General features: G+C 46.6%; 1 long non-coding RNA gene across 1 annotated transcript in view; it reads left to right on the forward strand.

Moving 5' to 3' along the window:
• The window catches only part of LOC138527614 (uncharacterized), a 278990-nt gene that overhangs the window by 220642 nt on the left and 35395 nt on the right, over positions 1-22953 (forward strand). The window contains exon 3 of the long non-coding RNA XR_011283955.1: positions 11839-11897. This is a non-coding gene — a long non-coding RNA (uncharacterized lncRNA). The remainder of the gene's footprint in view (positions 1-11838; positions 11898-22953) is intronic.

Genomic DNA, 22953 nt, shown 5'->3' on the forward strand with positions numbered 1-22953 from the left:
CTGGCCGGGCCTTCACAAAAACACCATATATGGCATTTCCACCCAACAGCCAGTCAGGGGGAAGGGACAGAGTCAGGGCTTCCCAGGGCTTTGGGAAAACAATGTAATGGGTAATAGAAAGCAAGAGGCCACCGGGGCCATCTTATTTTCCATCAGGAATCAACTGATCCCAATGGCAGCGTCGGGGTATCCCAAAATGGAGGATACTCCGCGCACCTGTCAATTCAGCATGGAGCTGCCACCAGCCCATACCATGCTCTGTGGGCCACCCACAGGTGCCCCAAAACATACACTAGGGGCACAGGGTTGTACCCCCCACCCATGGGTGCCATAAGGGTATCCCACAGGTCCGTTCACCAAACCAAAAGAAAGAGAGCTGCACCGCCAGGGGTCCCACATGAACTCCTGCGCGGAACACACGACAGAACACACGATAAAAAGCAGTAAAGGACAAGGATACGGAGGCCCTGTCCCTCCGATGCATTTCCAGCATCACAGACCTACGACAATAATTTTGTTTAGCTGGATACATGTTTCTCCTCCATACACCAGACTAAAACACAAAGCACAACACCTCTGCCATCAGAATGCAGAGACGACCTAGGACAGAAAATTCTGTCTAGCTGGACATCGAGTCTCTTGCACTTGTGCACTATCCTGACCACCTCCGCACCCACCCACATGCCTAACCTTCACGGAAGCTTACTGGAGCTGGGCCAGCCCGCCTAACTGCCTATCTTGGACAAATGCACACACGCATTCTTATCCTTCTGATCATTCATACCTGGACATCGGTCCCGCAAAGGCGTTCCCACAACAAGCGCTCTGAGGCCATACTAATGGGATGAAGGCGCTATATACATGACAAGCAACTACTACTACTATATAAAAATAAAACGTTGTCGGTTGTTATCTATGGGGCCTTGCTTTGCGGGTTTGGGACTGTTACTTCTGTACAGACTATGGAAAACCATTTATCTAAAAGAAAATCTTGGTCTTCCAGATTCCCCATCAAACTATGCGCTGCACCAAGAATTGGGTCTGAATTCCATCAAGGATAATGTATCCCTACAACCAGTATTTTACCAGCTGAGAATCTGGAATAACCCCAAAGCAAATATTACCCAGTTTATTATTAAGGTAATGCTAGGTTATTGTAGTGCATTCTCGATTCCATGGATCTGACAAGTTAAAACTGCCCTTATAAATATTAATGCACAACAGTATTTGAGGAATGCAAATCTTCAGCGAGCTGTGGATTTCCATCCAAGCTACCAGCTAGTGCCCTACTAGAAACACGCAAGCCGAGAGAACTGATTAAACCTTCCAACCGAAGGCCTTCTGCTCTATCCTCCAACTCTATACAGAAATATCCAACTTGGATTAATCAGTTATATGATTGCGCTCTAATAACTGGAGGCAGATTGAATGGTTTTCCCCTCAGAGTGATCAAAAAATGTTCTGTATTTTTTTTTGCCCCGCATTTGATCACAGAAGATCAGTCACACTGTTCCCCTCACTAAGAACTAAGGGGTATGCTCAATGCAGGGTTGTCTTTTTTTATGTATTAATGGTGGACACTCCACTGGTGGGATGGACTATGTTGATTTACCACAAGTGTACTGTGAAATGCAGGAAAAACGTACTAGCACATTTGCTATGAAAACTGCCTCTTTGGAAGCTGTTTTTTCCCCAATCAATTGTATGTTGTTATATTATACTCGTACTCATATTGCAATGTTCGTAACACTTGCAATGGCTTTATTGGTATTGGTATTGACATTTTTATGTATATAGCGCCTATACACAGGCAAGTGTTTCAAAGTGCTCAAGGAGGGTGGGAATATGGGGAAAAAACAAACAATCGTTCAGAGCCCTTGAAATTCTGAGACGATAATAGCCTGCACAGGTAGAGTAAGTGCGTGAGAAATACATTTAACATTTTGGGATACAGCAAATAGGCCTGACAGCGATTCCGCAATTTTAACAGTACAATAGGTGAGGACAAGGGAGAACAGACAGACGATCTTCGGCGCGGTGCATACGCATCGAGCAAGTGCACAGAGAGTCACTGGGAGGGAGAGGATGAAGTGCACCCGGTCGGTTGAGACTGGGGTAAGTGCAGCGAGAGAGACACTCTCATGCGTTCATTTCTAAGTGCATTGAGTGTGGGTGGGGTGTAGGGCCCTGAGGCAAGTGCGAGTGAGGACTGGCAGGGGTGCCAGGGACCAGTGAGACTCTGAGGTACCACCACAGACAGTCAGCAGGATGTAAGGACAAGGAGGATGAGAGGGAAAAAACGGAGAGCTGGGATAGCAGGGTAGAGGGAGAGAGAAGGGGGAGGAGAAGAGGACAGCAGCAGAAGTGCCTCACAAGCTGGCCCCTTATTCCTTTCCCTGGCTGGCTTGGGTGCCTGTTTGGAAATGTGTTGCATGCTGTCAATTACACTGTGGACAGGATCTGGGATTACATGCACAAGGCGATGCGTTTGATGTTTCTTTGGAATGACATGCCTTGACAAATAGTTTGTTGCCGGGTGGTCTTATGAACATATTGGCTTGCCATGTTCACAGTTGGCCATTTTCACATGGTGAACGAGCAAATCAATGGTAATGTGAGGTGTTTTCTCATCGTTGAGGTGTGCTTGGACCAGGCAATATAGAGGCCCCTTATTTCTGCAGATCGCATTATATGCAGAGCATGTTTTTCCCGCTCTTTGGCACCTGTATTCTGCTGGTGCATGGGAAGATGACATTAGCCCAGTGTACGGCTGCTTCGCCTATTGGCTTCTGAGGTTGAGGGCTCATTGGCCAGCATGCGTTGGCACCACATGAGTATGAGGGATACTGGTTATGGTGGTTGGCGATGGACAGGAAGCCACATGGAAACTTCAGGATAGATTAAGGTTCATGTCCTAGACAGGCTTGCTTTATTGACACTATGCTGTTTCTCACAGCAAGGTCTCTTTTCAGGGAATCACCTGCCTTGGGACATCATTATTCATCTCAATGTGTTGGTTGTGTTCCCTGAGCATGTGCATTGCCTGCCCCAGACTCTGCAGGATAACGGTAAATATTTGGCTTGCCACACATTTCGGGTATTGGCATTGCTAAGGGCCAGATCTGCACACCAAGGTCTTCCTCACTGCCTACTCAATATTCTGCTGCCCCGACGCCCATCTAGACCAACCACGTGAAGCATGCGGCTCACAGTCTCCTACTGCGGTGCCAGTTTCAGGGGCTCACTTGCCCCAGTTCCAGTAGCAGCTGTCACCTTATGGCGGTGGGCTATAAAGGTGTGGGCTGCGGCCTTAACGCCATTCCACATTTTCTTGAGATCCTCAAGCACCCAGGGCACGGTCCACACAGCCACCTTATCTCTGCCCAGATGGCTGTCTTCTTCTGTGCCACTATCTGGTCAGCAAGCCCAGTGAGCTCCGATTCTGTGAATTGAGGCATTGTCAGCTTCATTTCTGGCCCCTTGGCTTTTGATTTTTCAGCAGATTTGATGTGGCCAGAACCTGCACTGGTAGTTATGGTCTGCATGGTCCTAAATTGACTCAGAGCCGTGTCAGCTGCGGGGTCTGGAGCAAGAGCTGCCGAAGCACAGGAGCCAGTCCTCATCAACAGAGGCAGCCAAGTTTCTGCCAGCCCTAATTGGCGCCACTGAAGCCAGTAGAGCTGCAGGTGCAGCCGGTGGGCAAAATGCTAGTGGGAGGGAAACATGCATGGAGAAAAGTAGGAAACAGAAGAATGCTGAAGCGCTGGCAGCCTGCTCTATTCCGTATGGCCTCACACCAGGTGCAAATCTCAGCATCTGGCTTTTTATTTATTTATTATTCATTCATTTACGTGTTTGGCCCATCACGAATTCAATAAAAATTATACAAAATTACATGCATGAAAATCATTCTTTGTTGCATTAAAACCTCCATCTAAAACTTCTCCTTAGATTTTCACAGTAGCCAAATTAACTGGCTACTATTCCCGAATATGCATCCACAATTCATTAGGAAAAACATAGTTTACTTTAGATTAGTTACGCATTTTCCTAAATACTTCAGCCCAATAATCCTGGGTACTTTAAAATGATATGTTGCAACGTTTCTGGCATTTTGGAGTATTTTCTCTCGCTTCACTGTTTACTTTAGAGCTGTAAAGCATGAACCCTTCAAAGTACACGGTGATGTCTACAGGGCAAGGTGGTGATGCAGGGGATGGAGACCTTCTCCTTAATACTGATCATTCTGTAGGCGAGACATTTTAATAATTGCTTGGTATGTAGCCAAGTGCGGGCAGCTACCCGAGTACACTGCCTCTGATATGAGGGCAGGCTGCCCTTTCTGAGTTCAAATCCTGAGGCGGGGACGACTTAGCTTTACATCCTTCCGCAGTCCATAAATAAAGTACTATTCGCCATGGGGTGATAGCACCTGTCATTAGAGCACTTAGAAGCGGGAGGAGTCTGGCATGAATCACAATATTATTAATATTATGAAATGAAATATGATATTTTATTTATATCGCGCTCGTACACAAGTGTTTCAGAGCGCGACCAGGCAAAAAGGGAGGGGAACAAGGGAGGACAAAAAAGAAAACAGCGATCCTACTGTAATGTGCTCACACGTGGACCTCCTCACACTCTGCCGTCGGACTCGCACTCATTCATGCCAAGAGAGGGCCGACACAGAGCTGGGGTGCAACACGTCTTTATTCCGTGAACCCAGGCTCGAACTGCCTTGCGGGCGGTAACCCCGCCCCTTAACACACACAGGTCGCAGCCTGCGAAACAAACACAAACACAAACAGAGGACTTCCGTCCAAAGAGAAAAGAGTGAGGACATCACACCCTCCCGTCACTAAACCTTAAGTCCGGTTCAGTTCATTTCCTCGATGAGGCGATGGGGTTTCCTTTTCGTTCTCGTTGGTCGACTCTCGGTCCTGGCCGACGGGTCTGCCCGGGTCTCGGAAACTACGTCTCCGTCCGAGTCTTCTCTGTCTCCTTCATACGGAACGTCCCATGGAGTGAACTCATCACTCAAGTTTGTGTCACCTAAAGCTGGGGCCCTCGACAATCGTCTGAAGTGAGATGAGTTTCTCGTTATGGACTTGCGGTCTCCTTCCGCAGTGACAAGTGACCCCTTCTCGTGGACGATGAGGAGAGGGTCCTCGTTGAATGGTGCTATGTTTTTCTGATGCCGGGGCTGACGGACTACCACCATGTCTCCTGGTGCCAAATCACTTGTTTTGGCTCGTCGTGTGGTATCCGCAACTCTTTTCATGTTCTCCTTTATGCATTTGTCCTTCTCCCTCATTTCTGCATCCCTTTCGTATTGATCTTCCTCAACGGCCACGTGAGGTATTCGTGTTCTAATCGTTCGCCCGAACATTATTGCTGAAGGTGTTTTCCCAGTGGTGCTGTGTGGGGTATTCCTGTCGTCTCGCATGAGTTGGTATAATAGCTTCTCGACAGGTTCTCCCGTAATGCGAGCAATTTGTGTAGTGCGTTTGATGTTGCTCATAAACCGCTCGACTGTTCCATTGGCCTGTAGCCATAGGGGTGTCACTTTTCTGTGCCTGAAACCCATGTATTCGGCGAATCTTTCGAAGTCCTGTCCGGTGAAAGGAGGTCCATTGTCGGACTTTACTACCTTAGGTACTCCGTATGTTGCGAACATTCGATCCAGGGCTGGTATGGTATGATGTGCTGATGTTGACGGGACTATCTGTAGATCGGGGTACCTTGAGTATTCATCAACGGCCACCAGAATGTATTCTCCTCCTTCCATGGCCCAAAATGATCCACAGCTATTTCTTCCCAGGTCCCCTCGGGCAGTGCGGTCATGTTTAGGGGTTCTGGGGAGGTGTGTGGCTTTACAAGTGCACAGCTGGGGCAGTCTTGTAATAGTTCCTCTACTGCAGTGTCTAGTTGTGGGAACCATAGTTTCTGCCTTAGCATCCTTTTGGTGGATACGATCCCTCGGTGTCCTTCATGGGCGAGTTCTAGTACTTTCTGGCGCAGGCTGCACGGTATCACAAGCTTTGTGCCTTTTAGCAGCATTCCTTTGTCTGATTTTGCAAGTTCTTCTTTCACAGCTATAAAGCACTTGATGTCCTGCTTGGTGTCTTTGTTCATCGTCTCTCGAATTTGTTTGGCTTGCTTCCATCGCCCTGTTTCTAGGCATCGGAGGATAGTTTGTATTCCTTGGTCCGTGTTTGACTCACGAGTTATGTGATCCATGTCTAGTCCTTGCGGTGTGTTGCTGTGAATTACATATCTTATATACTGGTCAGCTATGGATGGTTCTGGTCCACACGCGTCTTTTGGATGTCTCGAGAGGAAATCTGCAGGGTTCTGCTCCTTTCTGGGTCTATGCGTGATGGAGAATTGATAGTCTTGTAGTCGGAGTGCCCATCGAGCTATTCGTGTTGGCATTGTTGCCTGAGGGTTGTCATAGATGAAGATGAGAGCTTGATGGTCCGTTACGACTACAAAAGGTTTCCCATATAGGAACAAATGAAAGTGTTCGCAGGCCCAGACTACAGCCAGACCTTCCTTCTCCGCCTGGGAGTAGGCTTGTCCGGTTTTGGAAAGGCTTCGACTGGCATAGGCTACAATGTGTTTTCTGCCTTCTTCTCTGTCATCCAGTTGTGTTAAGATGGCGCCTAGGCCGACTGGACTAGCGTCGGCAATAAGTTCTGTCTTTCTTTTGGGGTCGAAATATGCCATGTTTCGGGCGTCGGAGATACAGTCCTTAATTGCTTGAAACGCTTCTTGGCACTGTGGTGTCCGTTTGAAGTCTGTGTTGAGCTTGGTGAGCGCTTGGAGGGGTTCGCTAATGGAGGCGAAGTCTCTTATGTATCTGGTGCAGTAACTTGCAAGGCCCAGGAATGACCTGAGGTTTTATGTGGTGGCGGGCGGCTTGGCTTCTCGGAGTGCACTGACTTTCTCCGGGTCGGGTGTCATTCCCTTCTCGGAGAATATGTGACCAAAGAAACGGAGTGTTTTCTTGCGAAATTCACACTTGTCCTTGTTTAGTGTGAACCGTGCCTCTTCCAAGGCCATGCACACTCTCATCAGCGTGTCGTTGTGTTGCTCTTGATTTTGTCCGAACACCAGTATGTCGTCACTGTAGTTCAGGCAGTTTGGTACATGTTTGATGACGTTATGAATTTCTGCTTGAAAAATTTCAGCCGCGGACGACACACCAAAACTTAGCCGCTTGTAACGGAAGAGCCCTAGGTGGGTGGCGAACGTGGTTATATATCGGGAGCTTTTGCTGAGTTCCAACTGGTAAGACCCTTTGTTGAGGTCCAGCTTTGAGAACACGGTGGCCCCGTTCAACAGATGTACCATGTCGGTTATTCTTGGGGCTTGGTGGCGTTCCCTTAATATGGCCTCGTTTGGCCTTCTCATGTCTACGCATATTTGGATGTCTTGGGAGTCTCTTTTGGGCACGGGTACAATTGGAGAGACCCATGGGGGAGGTCCTTCCGCGGGCTCAATGATGTCTGCCTCCAGCAGCTTTGTCAGTTCATTTTCAACTTGTTTTTGAATATTGATGGGTATTCCTCGGTAGTGTTGTGCTATGCGTGTGACCGTGGTGTCGATGTGGAGTTCTATATGCCTGTCCTTCAGCTTTCTGAGGCCTTTGAACAGTGATGGGAAGACTTGGTCTATGCTTGCGGTGGGGTCTAGATATTTGTGTACCATGAGACGGTACAATATGTGGATTAGTCCCATTTCTATTGCTGCTCGATAGCTCAGTATGCATCCGCTCTCAGTAGCTGCCTCCAGGACGTGCATGGGGATCTTCTTTTCATGTTCCTTATATTGACACGATGCCATGAAGAACCCTTTGCATGCCAGCGGGGTCTTTGATCCATATGGAAAAATGAGTGTTCGATCTGGTTGCAAGCAGGGGGCATTTGGTATGCTTTTATAGACCTTTTCGCTGATTACGTTCACGGTTGCCACCGAGTCAATGAGAAACTCTGCTGCCGTCTGATTCACCTGTATTCTGAGTATTGGGCTATGTTCCTTTTCTGTGCTGTTTCCTTGGGCGTATAGGTATCCCTTCTTTCTTGGTGTTTCCTGGTGTCTTTCCAGTTGGTGTGCTTTTTCGTCGGATGATGCACTTGACACGCTGTCAGACTGTGACTGTTCGATGAGGCACCGTATGTACCTTCGTGGTCTTCTTCTTGCCTTGGGAAGTGGGGTCTTGTTCTCCCTCCATTCTCTCCTGTCGTGCCTTCTTTCCGTTTTTTCATCGTGGTGTTTGTGGCGCCCTTGCTCATGGGGTTGGTGTGATCCCCGATGGTGGTGGGGTGTTGCTTGATTCTGTTCCGGTTCTGGCATGGACTTCTAGTTTCTTCCTGCTCCTCTCATTTTGCTGCGGAAAATTAGACATACGGCTTTGTAATGGTTTTCTCCACCACACGCAGAGCAGTTCTGACCCATTGCGGGGCACATTCCTTCGTGGGGGTATTCATGTCCGCACCGGTAGCAGAAAGGGTCACTGTTTCTTGCTGTCCCCTCCAGTTTGTTGAGGCTTTCGTGATTTCCGTGGGTGATCTTTATGTCGTCCAGACCTTCAACTTGTGCGGCAAGGGCCGCGTCAGATCGAGCCATGCGCAGGATTTCATCTAGGGTGCGTGGCTGCTGCAATAGTCGTTTGCGGAAATCAGCACTTTCACACCCCACTATGATTTGTGATCTGAGGGCCTCCTCATTGGAGTAATTATTGAAATCACAGTGTTTCATTTTTGCTCGGAGTCTCATGACGAACGCATCTATGGTTTCACCTTTGTGCTGTTTGGTGGTGTGGAAGATGTGCCGTTCATAATCCACATTTGTGTGAGGTGTGAAATATTCTGTGATCGTTGTTTTTAGCATGATGCACATGTCTATATTGCTCTCAGGTATTTCCTCAAGAATGTCTCGCACATTTGGTCCTACAGCGTGATTTAGAAGATTGAGCTTTTGTTTGTCTTCTAAAGTACCTGCTGCTTTCAAACACACTTCTAAGTCCCTCAGCCACCTCTTCCACCTTGATCTAAAAGTGCCGGTGTCGGTGAGGTCGAAATTTGCTGGCAGATGGGTTAACAGGCTGTCCGTCATTTTCCTAAGGCCTGTGCCGATTGGAGTCACTGGATTGGTCAGTGAGTCTTCCTCTGAGTTGCTCATGGGAAGGTGTTCAATATGTGTTATTGTGGCTGAGCTGGCTGGTGGTTCGTTTGCCTAGACACAGTGGAGTCTTGGCGCCAGCGGGGTGCTGTAGCAGTTTGCTGGATGGTGGTTCCCTTTGCCTGGCGCGGTGGCGCCTTGGTGCCAGCAGGGGGCGCTGTAGTGGGTTGGGAGTCTTTGGTGGGCCTTTCCCGCTCAAATGCTCTGCAACGATGAGCGCCGGTTGGTGGGGAGGGGAAGAGCACCGTGCCGCGTGTCGGCGGGTGCGTAGTGTGGCTCGTGAAACTTGTGTTGGAAGGGGAGAGGGGCTTGCTCTTACCCCTCTGACGTATGCCGCTGGAGCGGGAGGTTCGCGCCTCCACCACTCGACTGCGCGTGATGCCGTTGGCGGGAGGCCAGTGCTCCTCTACCGCCCGGGATGTGCAAACGGGGAGTCTCCGCTCTATCCGCTGATGTTTCCAACGTGCGTGGGCTGGGCCTCCCAGGCGTTGCCGTCGGCGGGAGAAAACGTTCTCCACCGCCCTGATTGCCTGCTCCTGCGGGGAGCTGTCGCAGCTGCTCCACCCGCGGATCAGCAGAGGCGCTCGCGCCGGGGGGGCGGATGGTGGGGAGCTTTCGCGCTCCACCCACCGTGACAGGCCCCCAGGCAACCGAAGTCCTAGGCTCCCAGTGGTATCAGGTAGCACACCACGAGCAGCGGACCGGAGATTGCAGGCACGGTGGGACTTCGTGTCCACCTCGTCGCCAATGTAATGTGCTCACACGTGGACCTCTTCACACTCTGCCGTCGGACTCACACTCATTCATGCCAAGAGAGGGCCGACACAGAGCTGGGGTGCAACACGTCTTTATTCCGTGAACCCAGGCTCGAACTGCCTTGCAGGCGGTAACCCTGCCCCTTAATACACGCGGGTCGCATCCCACGAAACAAACACAAACACAAACAGAGGACTTCCGTCCAAAGAGAAAAGAGTGAGGACATCACACCTACTAGGCCCAGTGACATATAAGAAAGCGCAAGTGCATGGAAAAGGGAAAAGGGGAAACTGCATGTAAGGAGGGGGGGTGGAAAGTGCAAAGCAGGAGAGAAAAACATAATAAATATTAAATAAAATAAATAAATTAATGCGATATTGAGCATTTCTTTAGTAAGATTGTCATTCATGCTCAACTTTTCTTTGAGGAACCTGTTTCAAGAATGCTGAGTCCTCTTTGAGAGATTAGTTTTCAATTAAATTGAGTATTACTTCGATGAGTTCTCTTTGCAGAACCAAGTTCAATAAGGCAGAGCATTTCTTGAGCGAAAAATTCTAATAATGCTGGATTTAACTTCACGGCCTTCGCGGTAATTATATGCCCATTTCTTGAGAAAACTTTTCAGTAAAGCTGGGCATGTCTTAACTGAGACCTCTGCACGCTCAGCATTTTTCTTAGAGGGGTGGGGGGAGGTGTGGGGTAACCCTAGCGAGGTGTACCTTTCAGTAAAGCTGATCATTTCTTGAATGCGACGTTCCCTTTAAGTTGAGCGTTGCTGCGTGGGGACTAGTGTTATCTCAATTACACAGCCAGTTTGCTGGCACCTCTGCCGTTCTATGTGGTGCCTGAAACCCGCCAGCCACTTCACGGTTGCGAATGGCTCTGCAAGTCACCCACATAAATTGGTTATTTATGGCTGCAGCGTCTTAAAATTTTCGGGTCAAGTTTTCTTACCCTTTCCTTTTTTTTTTGCTCACGAGAACGCATTAGTCTCCTGCTGCCACTTGAAACTTGAAACTTCTTAGCGTGAAGTCGGCGGGTTAATGTCTCAGAAAGTTGTGTCTTCAACCATATCGGGTTGTGTTTCAAGATTTACACGCCAACGTGTCAGGAATTTCGGTAACTCAATTAAACACACTTCCGCCATGTTTAGCTTGCGGTGGATGAGTATTTTCTCTCGCTTCATTGTTTACTTTGGAGCTGTAAAGCATGAATCCTTCAAAGTACACGGAGATTTCTACACGGCAAGGCGTTGCATCCTGTATAAAGAGGGGGTGCCGCTTCGTTTCAAATGTTGCAGTGCCCCTTCACTTAATGTTGTCAATGGGCACAGGGCACTGCCTAAGAAAGGGAAACTCCATTCCCAAACTCAAGGGTTGGCTGGGAACAAAACGTGGCCTTTGATATGCTCCTCAAAGTGTCCCCATGCTACACAGTGTGAGTAAGCCCATTCCCCATAAGAAGTGTTTAGTGAGTTCTCCCCAAGGAGAATCTGGAAAAGAAAATGAATAACCACACAAAAGAATAGGTCTACTGTGAAATCTCCAAGGTTCCCTGCAGGTCAGTCCACCCCTGCTGGGACTCCAGTCCAATATACGCTTTTAACCAAGAAAGAAATACTGTTCAAATGCTGACATCCGATCCCAGCATATTAAATGGTAATTTTCGCTAATTGTTAAGTTTGCAAAGCACATTGTAAACGACTACTTCCGATTACATGGGAGGGCTGTGGGTCATGCTCCACCTCGGCTCCCATTTCCTCATCCCTGCAAATACACTAACCCTAAAGCACCTGTCGTTTATTTTTCTTGCTGCAATTGTTTAAGCAAATTGCATTTTCGGTGTTTAGGGAGTGTTGCTTGATTTAAAAAATATTTTTTGTTTTGGTTCCATTAGCCCTGAATTCTTATCGAAGTGTCCTTCTGAATTGGATGATTGCATCCCCAGCTCCCAAGGTAAGTGGTGAAGTAAATGGAACTCACGTTATTTACAACTGTACCTGTTCTTAATGTGCACCCATTCCCAGACTAACCTAGCTGGGTTTACTAGATCACTATGCAGCACACTTTATTAGGCTAGCGCAACCCGTGGTATTCAAAATTTTAATGTTGAGCCCGGCTGAATACAAATATTATTGCAGAACCCTCCTTGAATAAAATTATTCTTGCCGGGCCCGCCCAGATGCCATATATGCTCATATTTTTTATTAGTACCCGGCGAGGGGAGTGTGGCGGCCTCCCAGTCAATGAGGATGCTCAGAACTGGGTCTTTACCACACGGTAAAGACCTCGCTCCGAGCCTTCTCAGACCGGCAGGCTGCCATTTTCCTTTGCCGGGAATCAGGTTAGGGTGCTACCCTCGTCCCCTTCCCCCCTCCCCTCTCTCCCCACGCCCATCCCTCTTTCTGCATATTCAATCCCCTACCCTCTTCCCACTTACCTTGCGCTGCTGTGTCCCTCACCTGCACTGGGAACAGTAGTGGTCCCGGTGTGGCTGTGACTTTTGCGAATGGCCGACATGGAAAGGGAGAAGGCACTACACAGAGTTCACTTCTCAGCAATCCAGGGCGGCATCATTTTTTGTAGTTTTTTTTCTCAAGTTGAGAAACGTTTAACACGTTTCTCAATTTGATAAAAATACACTATTAGTACCCCGGGTACAACGTGCCGGGGTAGTAATAGCAATATAACCTGAGAAGGGGGGCATTACTGGTTAGGTAATGCCCTTGGTGACAGTTAAAGCCCTTGCTTCGCTCGAGCTTGTAACTTGTGCCCCGGGCATTACCTTACAGGTAATGCTCCCCTCCTCGGGTTATATTGCTTAATTTTTGCAGTCACTCTGCTCCCTTTTTAAAGAGCTTCCCACCCCCCTAGTCATCCTTTGGGAACCCCGAGGGTGGCCAGCCCCAGGAGTGCTCTAAAATCATTTGTCAGTTTTGCACTGTACAGGAAATATTGTGCATTTTATTGGGGGGGGTTTTAAAGGTGTGCAGGTTTTATACTTTGACATTATGTTATGTTATGTTGTTTTATACTGTGCACAGCAAACACCCACGCGCAGTCTCCAGGTGCTTGCATGGCTCTGCAAGCGAGTTGGGGGGGTCGGGGGGGGGTTAGTGAGTATAGGTTCAGAGGATAGGTCCAGAACCGGGTGGAGCTCTTTGTTTGCCGCTTGATGGTATCTACCCACGTTCTTGGTTGCGGTTCGACTGCACCTTTAGGGTGCAGAGCTCCCATATTCTCTAAGATTGCAACTCAGTACACAGCAGTGGTGGAAATTGACTTTTATTTTACTAGGGGATCCCACCTAGCACGGGGGCAAGGGGCTAGGCAGGTGGGTTATTTTAGTTACCCCCATTAATATTTGCCTCTCAGCCCCTTGAAGACCACTGCAATAGACACTGGTTGGTATGAGAAAGCCTTTTTAGACCAAAAGGTACATTAGGCAAATTGTATGAGGCTCAAAATGAAGGGACATGATCCCACTTACAATACAATCCTTCATTGGGCTTTCAGTGGAAAAGAGAGTGGCATTCAGAATATTAAGCAGCATGCCAAGGCCTTCTGGTGCAAGGGCCCAAACCACCAGTAGAAACTTGAAGATAGCCCAGTTGGAAATTTCAAGTACATGCATACTTTCAAGCCCACCCAACTAAGTACGAATAAAATAAGCAAGATGGGGCACCTTTAGGGTGCAGAGCTCCCATATTCTCTAAGATTGCAACTCAGTACACAGCAGTGGTGGAAATTGACTTTTATTTTACTAGGGGATCCCACCTAGCATGGGGGCAAGGTGCTAGGCAGGTGGGTTATTTTAGTTACCCCCATAAATATTTGCCTCTCAGCCCCTCAGAAGATGGCTCATTAACACCTGGAAACTATTTGAATCACAGAGCACCATATCACCTTCAGGAAACGACGCAAAACCTGGTTATTCAACAGACAATGACAACCACAAAGGGACACCGGCAGCAATAACATCACAGACAAACAGCTAGAGAGGAGGCGAGATGGGCAGTCGAACCGCAACCAAGAACGTGGGTAGATACCATCAAGCGGCAAACAAAGAGCTCCACCTGGTTCTGGACCTAGCCTCTGATCCTATACTCACTAACCCCCCCACCCCCCAACTCTCTTGCAGAGCCATTCAAGCACCTGGAGACTGCTAGTGGGTGTTTGCTGTGCACAGTATAAAACAACATAACATAACATAATGTCAAAGTATAAAACCTGCACACCTTTAAAACCCCCCCAATAAAATGCACAATATTTCCTGTACAGTGCAAAACTGTCAAATGATTTTAGAGCACTCCTGCTCAGATCCTTAAGCGGTCTTGTGGGGAAGTGTCTCTCCTTGTAACCTAGTAACCACTCTGACACACAGTCTCTGAATGTACTGCAGAGTTTGAAAATAAATGTAAAGTGCACACAGGCGTGCACATGGATTCCCCAGGATATGTGTAGGATATATTGACCCACTCAACGGCATTGCCCACATCACTAAGCTGCATTTGCGCAAGAAACAGCAACCTGGCTGCACTGGCTCCTGTGCACACCAGGACCTCCAAACTGCGTTTTTGGCAGCAACAAAAAAAATGGATGCATCATCCTGCCTAGCACACTTCAGGCAAAATGGAACAAGGGGACACCCTGAAAAAAGTATGCCAGTGGTTCATTGAAACCTATCAATGGAATCAAGTGAAAAAGCAGCTTTGCTTTGCTGTAAAAGCCAAAAATCCCCTAAAAAAAGAACCATTTTCACCCTTTCAAAATGCAGCTTTGATGCTAATTCCAACTTGTTCATTCTGAAACCACTGTGATTCAAGAGGCACTGTCATGCCCAGGATATCTCACTGTGCTTCACCAAAACTAGGCATAATTCCTGAGTGACAGGCCCAGTCAAACCAGCTCTGGGAGAAATCAATAAGCAACTTCACTTTCACTCGCACTGGAACACGCGTTTATTTCTTGCCAAAATATATCCAGGCTCAGCAGTTCAAAGAGACTTTAACTCTCTGAGCCAGGTCAAGTGTAAATGTATCTATACTTTAGATAAAACTCCTGCTTCAAGGAAATGACTACAGCTGCAAAGACAGTGTGGGAATCTGAGGGAGCTGCAGACCGAATTTAAAGAAAGAAATGCTAGCAATTTTAGCACATGTGGAAAATTGGGCTTTGCTGACTGAAGAAAAATTGGCCTGTTTAAAATTAAATTGTGAAGGAAACCCTGCTTACTTAACAATGTAAATGGATTATGTTAGTGGTGATAATACACACATAGGCTATCTTCTTTCACATGTTTGTTTAATTTTGGACCCAAAATAAGAAATTAAAGAGTTTAAAACACATGGGCTGGATTTGCAAGCTCTCAGAAAAACCAGTCCTTCCAGTTGCCAGCCATTAAACTTCCCCAAGGAAGGGAGACACACCATAAATCCAGGACACATACGTGAACATTGCCAGCTTGAAAAACTTTGAATGGGCTAGGACAATGAAAGTTCACACGCTTGTCAGACATTCGTCTGTGCTCTAGGCTGGGATAATAGAAGTCCTGGGACACCAACCTGTCAAGTGTAAGGGGCAATAAAACTTTCAATTAAGATAGGAAACCCCCCTTGCCTTGAAGGAAATGACTGTTGCTTGCAGTTGGAGGAAGAAAAAAAAGGGGGGATCTAGTAACAATGAACTGCCTTTTGGTTACAAAGACTGTTTTATAAAGAAACTTTAAATACATTTTATCTTTGCAGCAAGAATTAGTAAAAATTCTCAATTTCAAATCTAATTTCATGGGCTTTCTTTTAAAACTTGGTAGAACTCGTTGCTGCATGGGAAACAGAAGTTACAAAATAAGACAGATTCCAAGGAAAGTATTGATGTTGCAAACATAAAATGTTGTACATACATCCTTGGGGATAATTCACATCTATGTACACAATTGTGGAATTTTGGTATGTGTAAAATTACCAAAATATATTCGAAGGGCAAAACAAGGTCGCACAGACCTGAGGATTGAATTGATGTGTGCTGCACATAATATGTAACCTGTATGTATAATTTGCCAAGGGATTGCAAGTGTATAAATGTATGTTTTTGGCAAAATTAAATTTTAAATATAGTAAATGTGGGAGTTTCTGGACATTGTAAAACTCACCTCATAAACCTGACATCATTCCCTTGGAAATCCAACCAGTTGAGAGAAAGGCGGAGACTAGCACTCCTGCCCAATTCAAGTAGTTTAGGGGCGTGCGTAGTTTACCCTGCCCAGCCTCTACCTTGATGATGTCATTTTGCACAATAAATAAGGGTCCCTGACAAGACCCTACACAGACACTCTTCCTGATGTTCCTGCGCCGGCATCCTGTTCCTGTTTCATCTATCCAGACTCCAGATCCCAACTACAAGGCCAAGCATTGCTGATCCTACTCCAGCAAGGCCTCAAATTCTGAAAACCACTAAATTTCCCATTAACAAAGGGAAAACTGTGGTACTTTTGGCATCCTGATTGGCTTGCCGCCACTCACTGCATGCTGCTGCCATCCTGCTACCCTGATGACCTATCTTATCCAGTGACAGAATTGCCAGTCCAGAAGTGCTACCCAGTAACCAGTCCCTGCTCAGCTGATCCTGTCCCACTGATTTTGACCGGCTGTGCTTTGTTAGACCAGGTCCGTGTGATGACCAGAACGTTGACTGTCCAAAATCCAAAAAACTAAAAAGTGGACTGTGAGTATTAATAGGAACCCAAAGAAATTCATAGTATAACTTGCCTAGCTTTGTCCTATCCCAATCTCTAAGATATCCTGTTCTGACCCCGATATCTTGTTAAAATTATCAGCATTATATGTGAAACTCCACCTTTGATTCCAAGTGTCACTGCCAATTTTCTCTTCATTTTTGTTTCGCATAGAACCTAAGCCATTAGCGGTTTTGATCGAATAAATTAATTTCCCAAAAAGGAAACAGGGTACACCACTTGAAGGGTTACAATGGCTGCGTAACTGTGGAGATTCACTGGTGGCATTCTCTTCTCTTAGTCACTAAAACCAGTTTAAGGAAAAGTTGCAATCCATTTTAAAGCCGTTTTTCTGTTTTTCACTGCTCTATTTTCATAAAAACGCACCTCACTCTATCTTGCATAACTCACGCAATTCACTAGCTAGATACCTAATTTCACTTCCATATTGTACCTATGAGCTATCGCTACACCCCAACAAAAAAACCGCATTGCGATTTACAATATCTCACCCGTTTTTTTAATTAAAAACTGTTTTGGTAATTTCAGGCGGGAATTGCAAAGTTTGCTAATTTTCCAATGTATCATTTGCTGCAAACATGTTTTACAACCTGCCACTCATTTTCAAACTGTATGCTATTGCTTATACATTGCTTGTGATTGTTTGTACTTCGACATGGTTGCTGTAGTGAGGAATAACATTTGTTTGAAGGTTTTTACACACATTCATTCATTCATTCATTTATTCATCCATTTCCGAGTGTCATTTTTTGCATTGCCAGGGTTTAAAATCCGTTTTTCTCTCTTATTTGGGGAGGGAAGGTTCGATTTCCTTTCTGTTTTCCATTTGTCATTCCTGATTACCTGCAGCTTCTGTTTATACACTCAAAATTGATTATTCGTGGGTTGAGGGAACATTGCATGGGAAATTCTGACTCAAGTGCTATTTTACCTAAAATCAAAAAGTGCTCCTATTTTCTGATGTTTTGTAGATGTGTCAATATAAGGTTAAACTAAGTGCATTGCTTACATTCCTATTGTTCTTATCACCCCATTGGTGATTGCTTCCCCATATTAAAAATGCTATGATTTCTTTTGAAATTTGAAATAAATATTATATTTTAACAACCAGCCTGGTTCATGGTCCATTGTGACCCGGGTATTTGAAAAGGGGGTGTGATATGAGTGGTGTGACATCTCAATATTGAATCTAATCTAAAACATAAGCATTTCAATTGCGTGCTGCATACTGGGCTGAGACTAGGGTGAGCATCGCCTGATTGAACTCCTTAACAAATTTGGGGGCTTGTCCAGGATTGATTTGGTTGCCACCCGTGACATTCTAACACAGCAGACCAACCAGCAGGGTAGTAATTGTGTGGTGTGGATACTGGGTTACAATGTACAAGCGCCTCCCAAAAGCAAATATTCTAAGTACCAGGCCTGTGTCTATAAAAGTAAAATTAAATCAACCCCGAAATAATTAATAAAGAAAGATAATTTCCAAAATGGCTGTTCCAGTAGAGATCAATATGGCGAGGGAGCACCTTCTGCACAAGCTATTTGTCAGAGGTGAGTGCCCAGAACAGGATGAGAAAGTCTGGCTACAAGGCATAACCCAACAGGTCACCGCCATGGACCTGGATACATGGCAGGACGGTGGCCTATTACAATAAGCTCTGAGCGAGTTATATATGACTCCAAAAATTAAAGAGGAGCAAAGCAAAATTGCCAGAATCACGGCCTACCTGTAGCTCCACATGGGAGTGATGCGGGAAAGGCAGGGGGAAAATGAAAATTTTGCACAGAATCAATCTGAACTGTTAAATAAAATCCAGATTGATTGAAGTTTAGCAGAACAAACACTACAAAAGAGCCAGGAGTTGGAGGTAGAATCGGCAAACTACATCATAAAATTGAAAGAGGATTTGGCTCGCCAACAGGAAAATAATGCAGACCAAGAGGCCCAACTAGAAGCAGCAAAAATAGAGTGACAGGAGAAGGTTGACACTCTAGTCAACGGAAGCTGACTCAACAGTTAAACTATAACAGGGTCATCTCAAGACAAATAACCATGTTGCAAAATCAGATAGATGAATTAAAAGAGGAAAATAATAAGTTAATCTTGAGAGACCTCCACTCTCAAATGGAATTTGATGAAGAGCATGCCATCAAAGCAAACAAGGGATGACCTGGCTGAACAGAGGGGCACCCTAAATCAAGAGAAAGACGCCCAAGACCAGGGAATAAGCAAGTTAAAAACCAAGTTAGAGGGAAGAGAAGTAGCCCTCCAGGAGCTAAATGAACTGAAAACAGAGTATGGGAAGCTACTGGAGTACGCTAGACTGGTAGAGGGTGCCCTGGAAGAGAACACCCAGACCAATGATGCTAAAACTCAGGAGGTGAGTCTCCTGCAGCAGAAATGGTCCCAGTATTCCCAGACCATAGAGGAAGCGCAGAGAGACAATGAGGCGCTCAGTGAAAAGAATGATGGGCTCAACAAACAAGTGGGAGCACAACAGCGGGTCATAGAGGCCAGTAAAGCCTTGATAGCTGAACAAACATCTCAGATCTTTGCTTCTCAACTAGAAGCAGGGGCTGAAAAGGATAAACCAGCAAGGTTGAAGCAAGAGGGTGCTAGATTTGATCTTAACTGGAGAGACCCCAAACAGGTAGAGGGGGACAGGGTAATCCTGGATCATAGTATAAGGACCTCTATGCTAAGGGACTCCAACCCATTTAATACTGTGAACACTGCCAGCTTCATGTCTACCGGTTCACATGAGCCAGAATTCATGGGGCCGGTAGAATTCAATAGACCCAGCATGATGGAACTGACAGGTCAGCGCCCCACAGAAAGTGATGAAAGGGGGTCCCTGTATAGATACCCAAACATTAAGGTGGATGTCTCTGACAAGTAAAGCCCCTATGAGGGGAGGGTCAGGGAATTAGATCGACCGAAATATTACTTTCCGAGGGACCAGTTGGTCCAGTTTCATGAAAAACCTGGTGAAATGAGGCCCAAAAAGAGTATCCTGAAGACCTCTACCCAATTAGGTCAATAGGGGGATACTCTGCCAACCCTGGGAGTAAGGAGGAGTCAGAGGACTACTCTCCTGTTTCCCACAGGAGTAGAGAAACTAGGCCCCACCATTCTGCGAGCGCCTCTCAAGCTCACAGAATCTGGGAGTGCCTAGATGATCATGAGGGGACCTCAACTAGTAGCACCTCTGAGTCTGAGAGCGAGTGGACTCGGGTTACTAAGCCAAAGAAGGCAAACAAACTCAAGCGAGTTATGACTAAAGACCCCATTAGGCAGATTAAGGCCCTTATGAGTGTCATAACCCCCTACCATAGAAATGAGAAATATTCTGTTTGGGAACACCTGTAGCTCTATGAGCAGATGATTGACACTTTACATATGAAAGACAGCCAATGGGGAGCCTAAAAATGCACCTGCACAAAGTCAGCAGAATCCTAGACCTAGAAGGCCTTCTTCCACAAACAGGTGGCAGTCAGGGAGGTAATCCCACAAATGGGACCCCTAACTCCCCTGATTATATCAGTCCCCGATACAAGGGAAACAGACCAATCATGGGGTATGTCTGGACTCCTCCGGCCCAAGGGGGGGATCCAACCAGGTAAGTGCTGCCCCGGGAAACTTCGCTCCTAACTTCCCTCAGGAGGGCAGGAATTCCCCAAATGCTGGGTTAAGCTTGTTCCCCGATACCCACAAAACCCCAACCTGCAGGAAACCCTCCTTTCCTTTCCCACTTTCAGGATCCCAGACAACCCAATCCGGGAGAGGGGAGGCCAAGGATGGAGGGTTACCAGAATTTGCCATATCCAGGGTACTATGGGAGAAGGGATAGTTACCCTTCCCGTGATCCACCTAGGGTTGACCAGAGACCCCCGTACCAGCCCTCAGACAAACATGGCGGCTCAGAACCCCACAAACCAAGGATCTGGCACGCCTGAACAATGACCGGGCGAGAACCTGGACAACTCACCGGTTCCAGAGGAGGAGGCACGGGGGGAAGGAGGGTTTAAAGCCCTAGAGGAAGCTTCCTTCCTCACTCCTGTCCCCAAAAACCTGCCACACAAGGAACAGAGGACGGGTAGGAGAAATAAAGAACCCAAAAAGACCAATTTTTTGGAGGAGGTTAGTATCCTCCAATTTGAAGGAGAGGAATTCTTAGAGGATCCTGGGAAAGAGACATTCTCCTTCAGGGAAGGGGGGACTACTCCCTAAGAAAAATGGGTCCCAAGGGATTTAAATGAAGACTGGGTGGGAGTGGGGACTGATTCTGTATCGCACATCCTAGAACCCCAGAATGAGCATAAAAAAGACATAATCTTTAAAGGGGGTTCTCAAACTCCCCAGTGTAATTCTGGTGACTGCCTCCAAAAAGGGGGTGGGGCAGCCCAGAATCAGAAAAGGGGGAGCCCGAAACTCCCCAAATCGGCGAGTGCAACATTTTTCTTTCAGATTCCCAAACTCCTACACAGACTTATGCCCAAACTACCTCTGTGTCGGAGTCAAAAATAAGGAAATTGACTACCCAGCTTGCCCAGAATGCCCATTACAATTGGAGGAGAAAGAAGGTAAATTCTATGCCTCCGTCCAAGTGCAAGGGCAATGTGCAATTCCAGCACTGGTGGAAACTGGATCCCAAGCTACTCTTCTGTCAAGGGCCTTTGAGCAGCCAAATTCAGGAAGGGGGGAAAGATACCAGATCCCTCTTACCCCTCTTCCTGGACAACTCCAGAACTTCAATGGGAATGAAATTCCTGTCACGGGGACTGCAGATTTGGGAATTAGAATTGGGCGACATAAGGTGAAACACCCTGTCATAGTCGTAACTCCAGGGGGCACACCCTGTCTACTATATAATGACATCCTGCGAAGGTTGTCCCCCTTAATAGACTGCGTGAACAAGGTCCTCTGGACCCAGACTAGTAAGCCAATAACATTGAAACATAGTGTCAACCATGTTAGTTTAAATGGCACATGCCACATGGTTGAACAAAAATCTGATCATATTGAGTTTCATTTCCAGAGTAACCAAATCCCTGACGTGACAGTAATTGCTGTAGGACAACCAACTGGTGATGGGTACTCCTCTCCATTCCTGAAAATCAACCTTCCTTCCAGTCTCAAGTGGCATTCCACACTGGAAGGAAACACTCTGAAATTCTATACCAATTCACAATCTGATAATCCCAATTCCATAGCCAAAAGTGATGAGAAACCAGCCCAAAGTTTAGCTGATATTCAGAAAATTAGAGAACAGTTATTCATCCCTATTCAGTTAAATGAGGGCAAGGAATCTGTTCTCACCCGAGTGTGCATGAACAACGGTAAGAGCTTCATCAGCGAAGCCATGTTCCGACAGCTCTCAAAAGATCCAGCCATTCCCACATTTGAATTGATCAATAAGTGGGAAATGGGCCTGGAAACTCCCAATTCCAAACATCTCCTGCCTATCAGGAGAATGCCCAAAATCTCTATCGGAAACAAAAGCATAGTACATAATTGTTGGGTCGTGCGAGATGTCCCTGCTGCATTCTATTTAGGCAGTGACATTCTCAATCATTAATTTGGACCTGATAAATTACAAAGCATGGTCTGGGGGTAATCCCATGGACTTTGATGATTCAGAAAAAGTATTCCGGTCAGCCCAATTGCTGCCGTATGCAGTTGAAGTTCAAATTGGAGAGGAGGTCACCATCTCAGGACGGACACGACTATTCCCACTTGAATTAAAGATTAAAAGAGGACAGAAACTACAAAATCCTGATGCATATGCACGCCTCAATGCCCATCTCCAACAGCAGGGGTTGGGGTTAAACCCAACACCATTGTCAATGTAGAACACAACACCATTCCAATATTGATGGATAACAGCGACCTTAGGAGTATCACTCTGGGCGCAGGCACCATTATTGGAATGGCGGTTGATGACCGACATTTTTCCATGGATCTAGGTAATGAACTGATAGGACCAATCCTCAATGACTGTTTTGACAGTAATAGTGACAATGCCCTACCACCAGACAGGATCTTCACCCAGCAAGGGGGGGATTTCCTGGTGTACTTTTCCTGCCCTTATGGGGTGGAAGCGGTGACTTGTGACATCAGACAGATGAGGTGATCTTCCAGGTCCCCGATGACAGCCTTGCCTACCTGGTACCCTCTGTCCAGGTCAACACTCTAACCAGGGACCTCTCCACCCAGTTGGAGGAGGCTGCTGAGATAGCAAAACCGGAAGTCTTTCC

Source organism: Ambystoma mexicanum, chromosome 14, assembly GCF_040938575.1.
Source record: "Ambystoma mexicanum isolate Mex_15411 chromosome 14, UKY_AmexF1_1, whole genome shotgun sequence".
NCBI classification, from domain to species: domain Eukaryota; kingdom Metazoa; phylum Chordata; class Amphibia; order Caudata; family Ambystomatidae; genus Ambystoma; species Ambystoma mexicanum.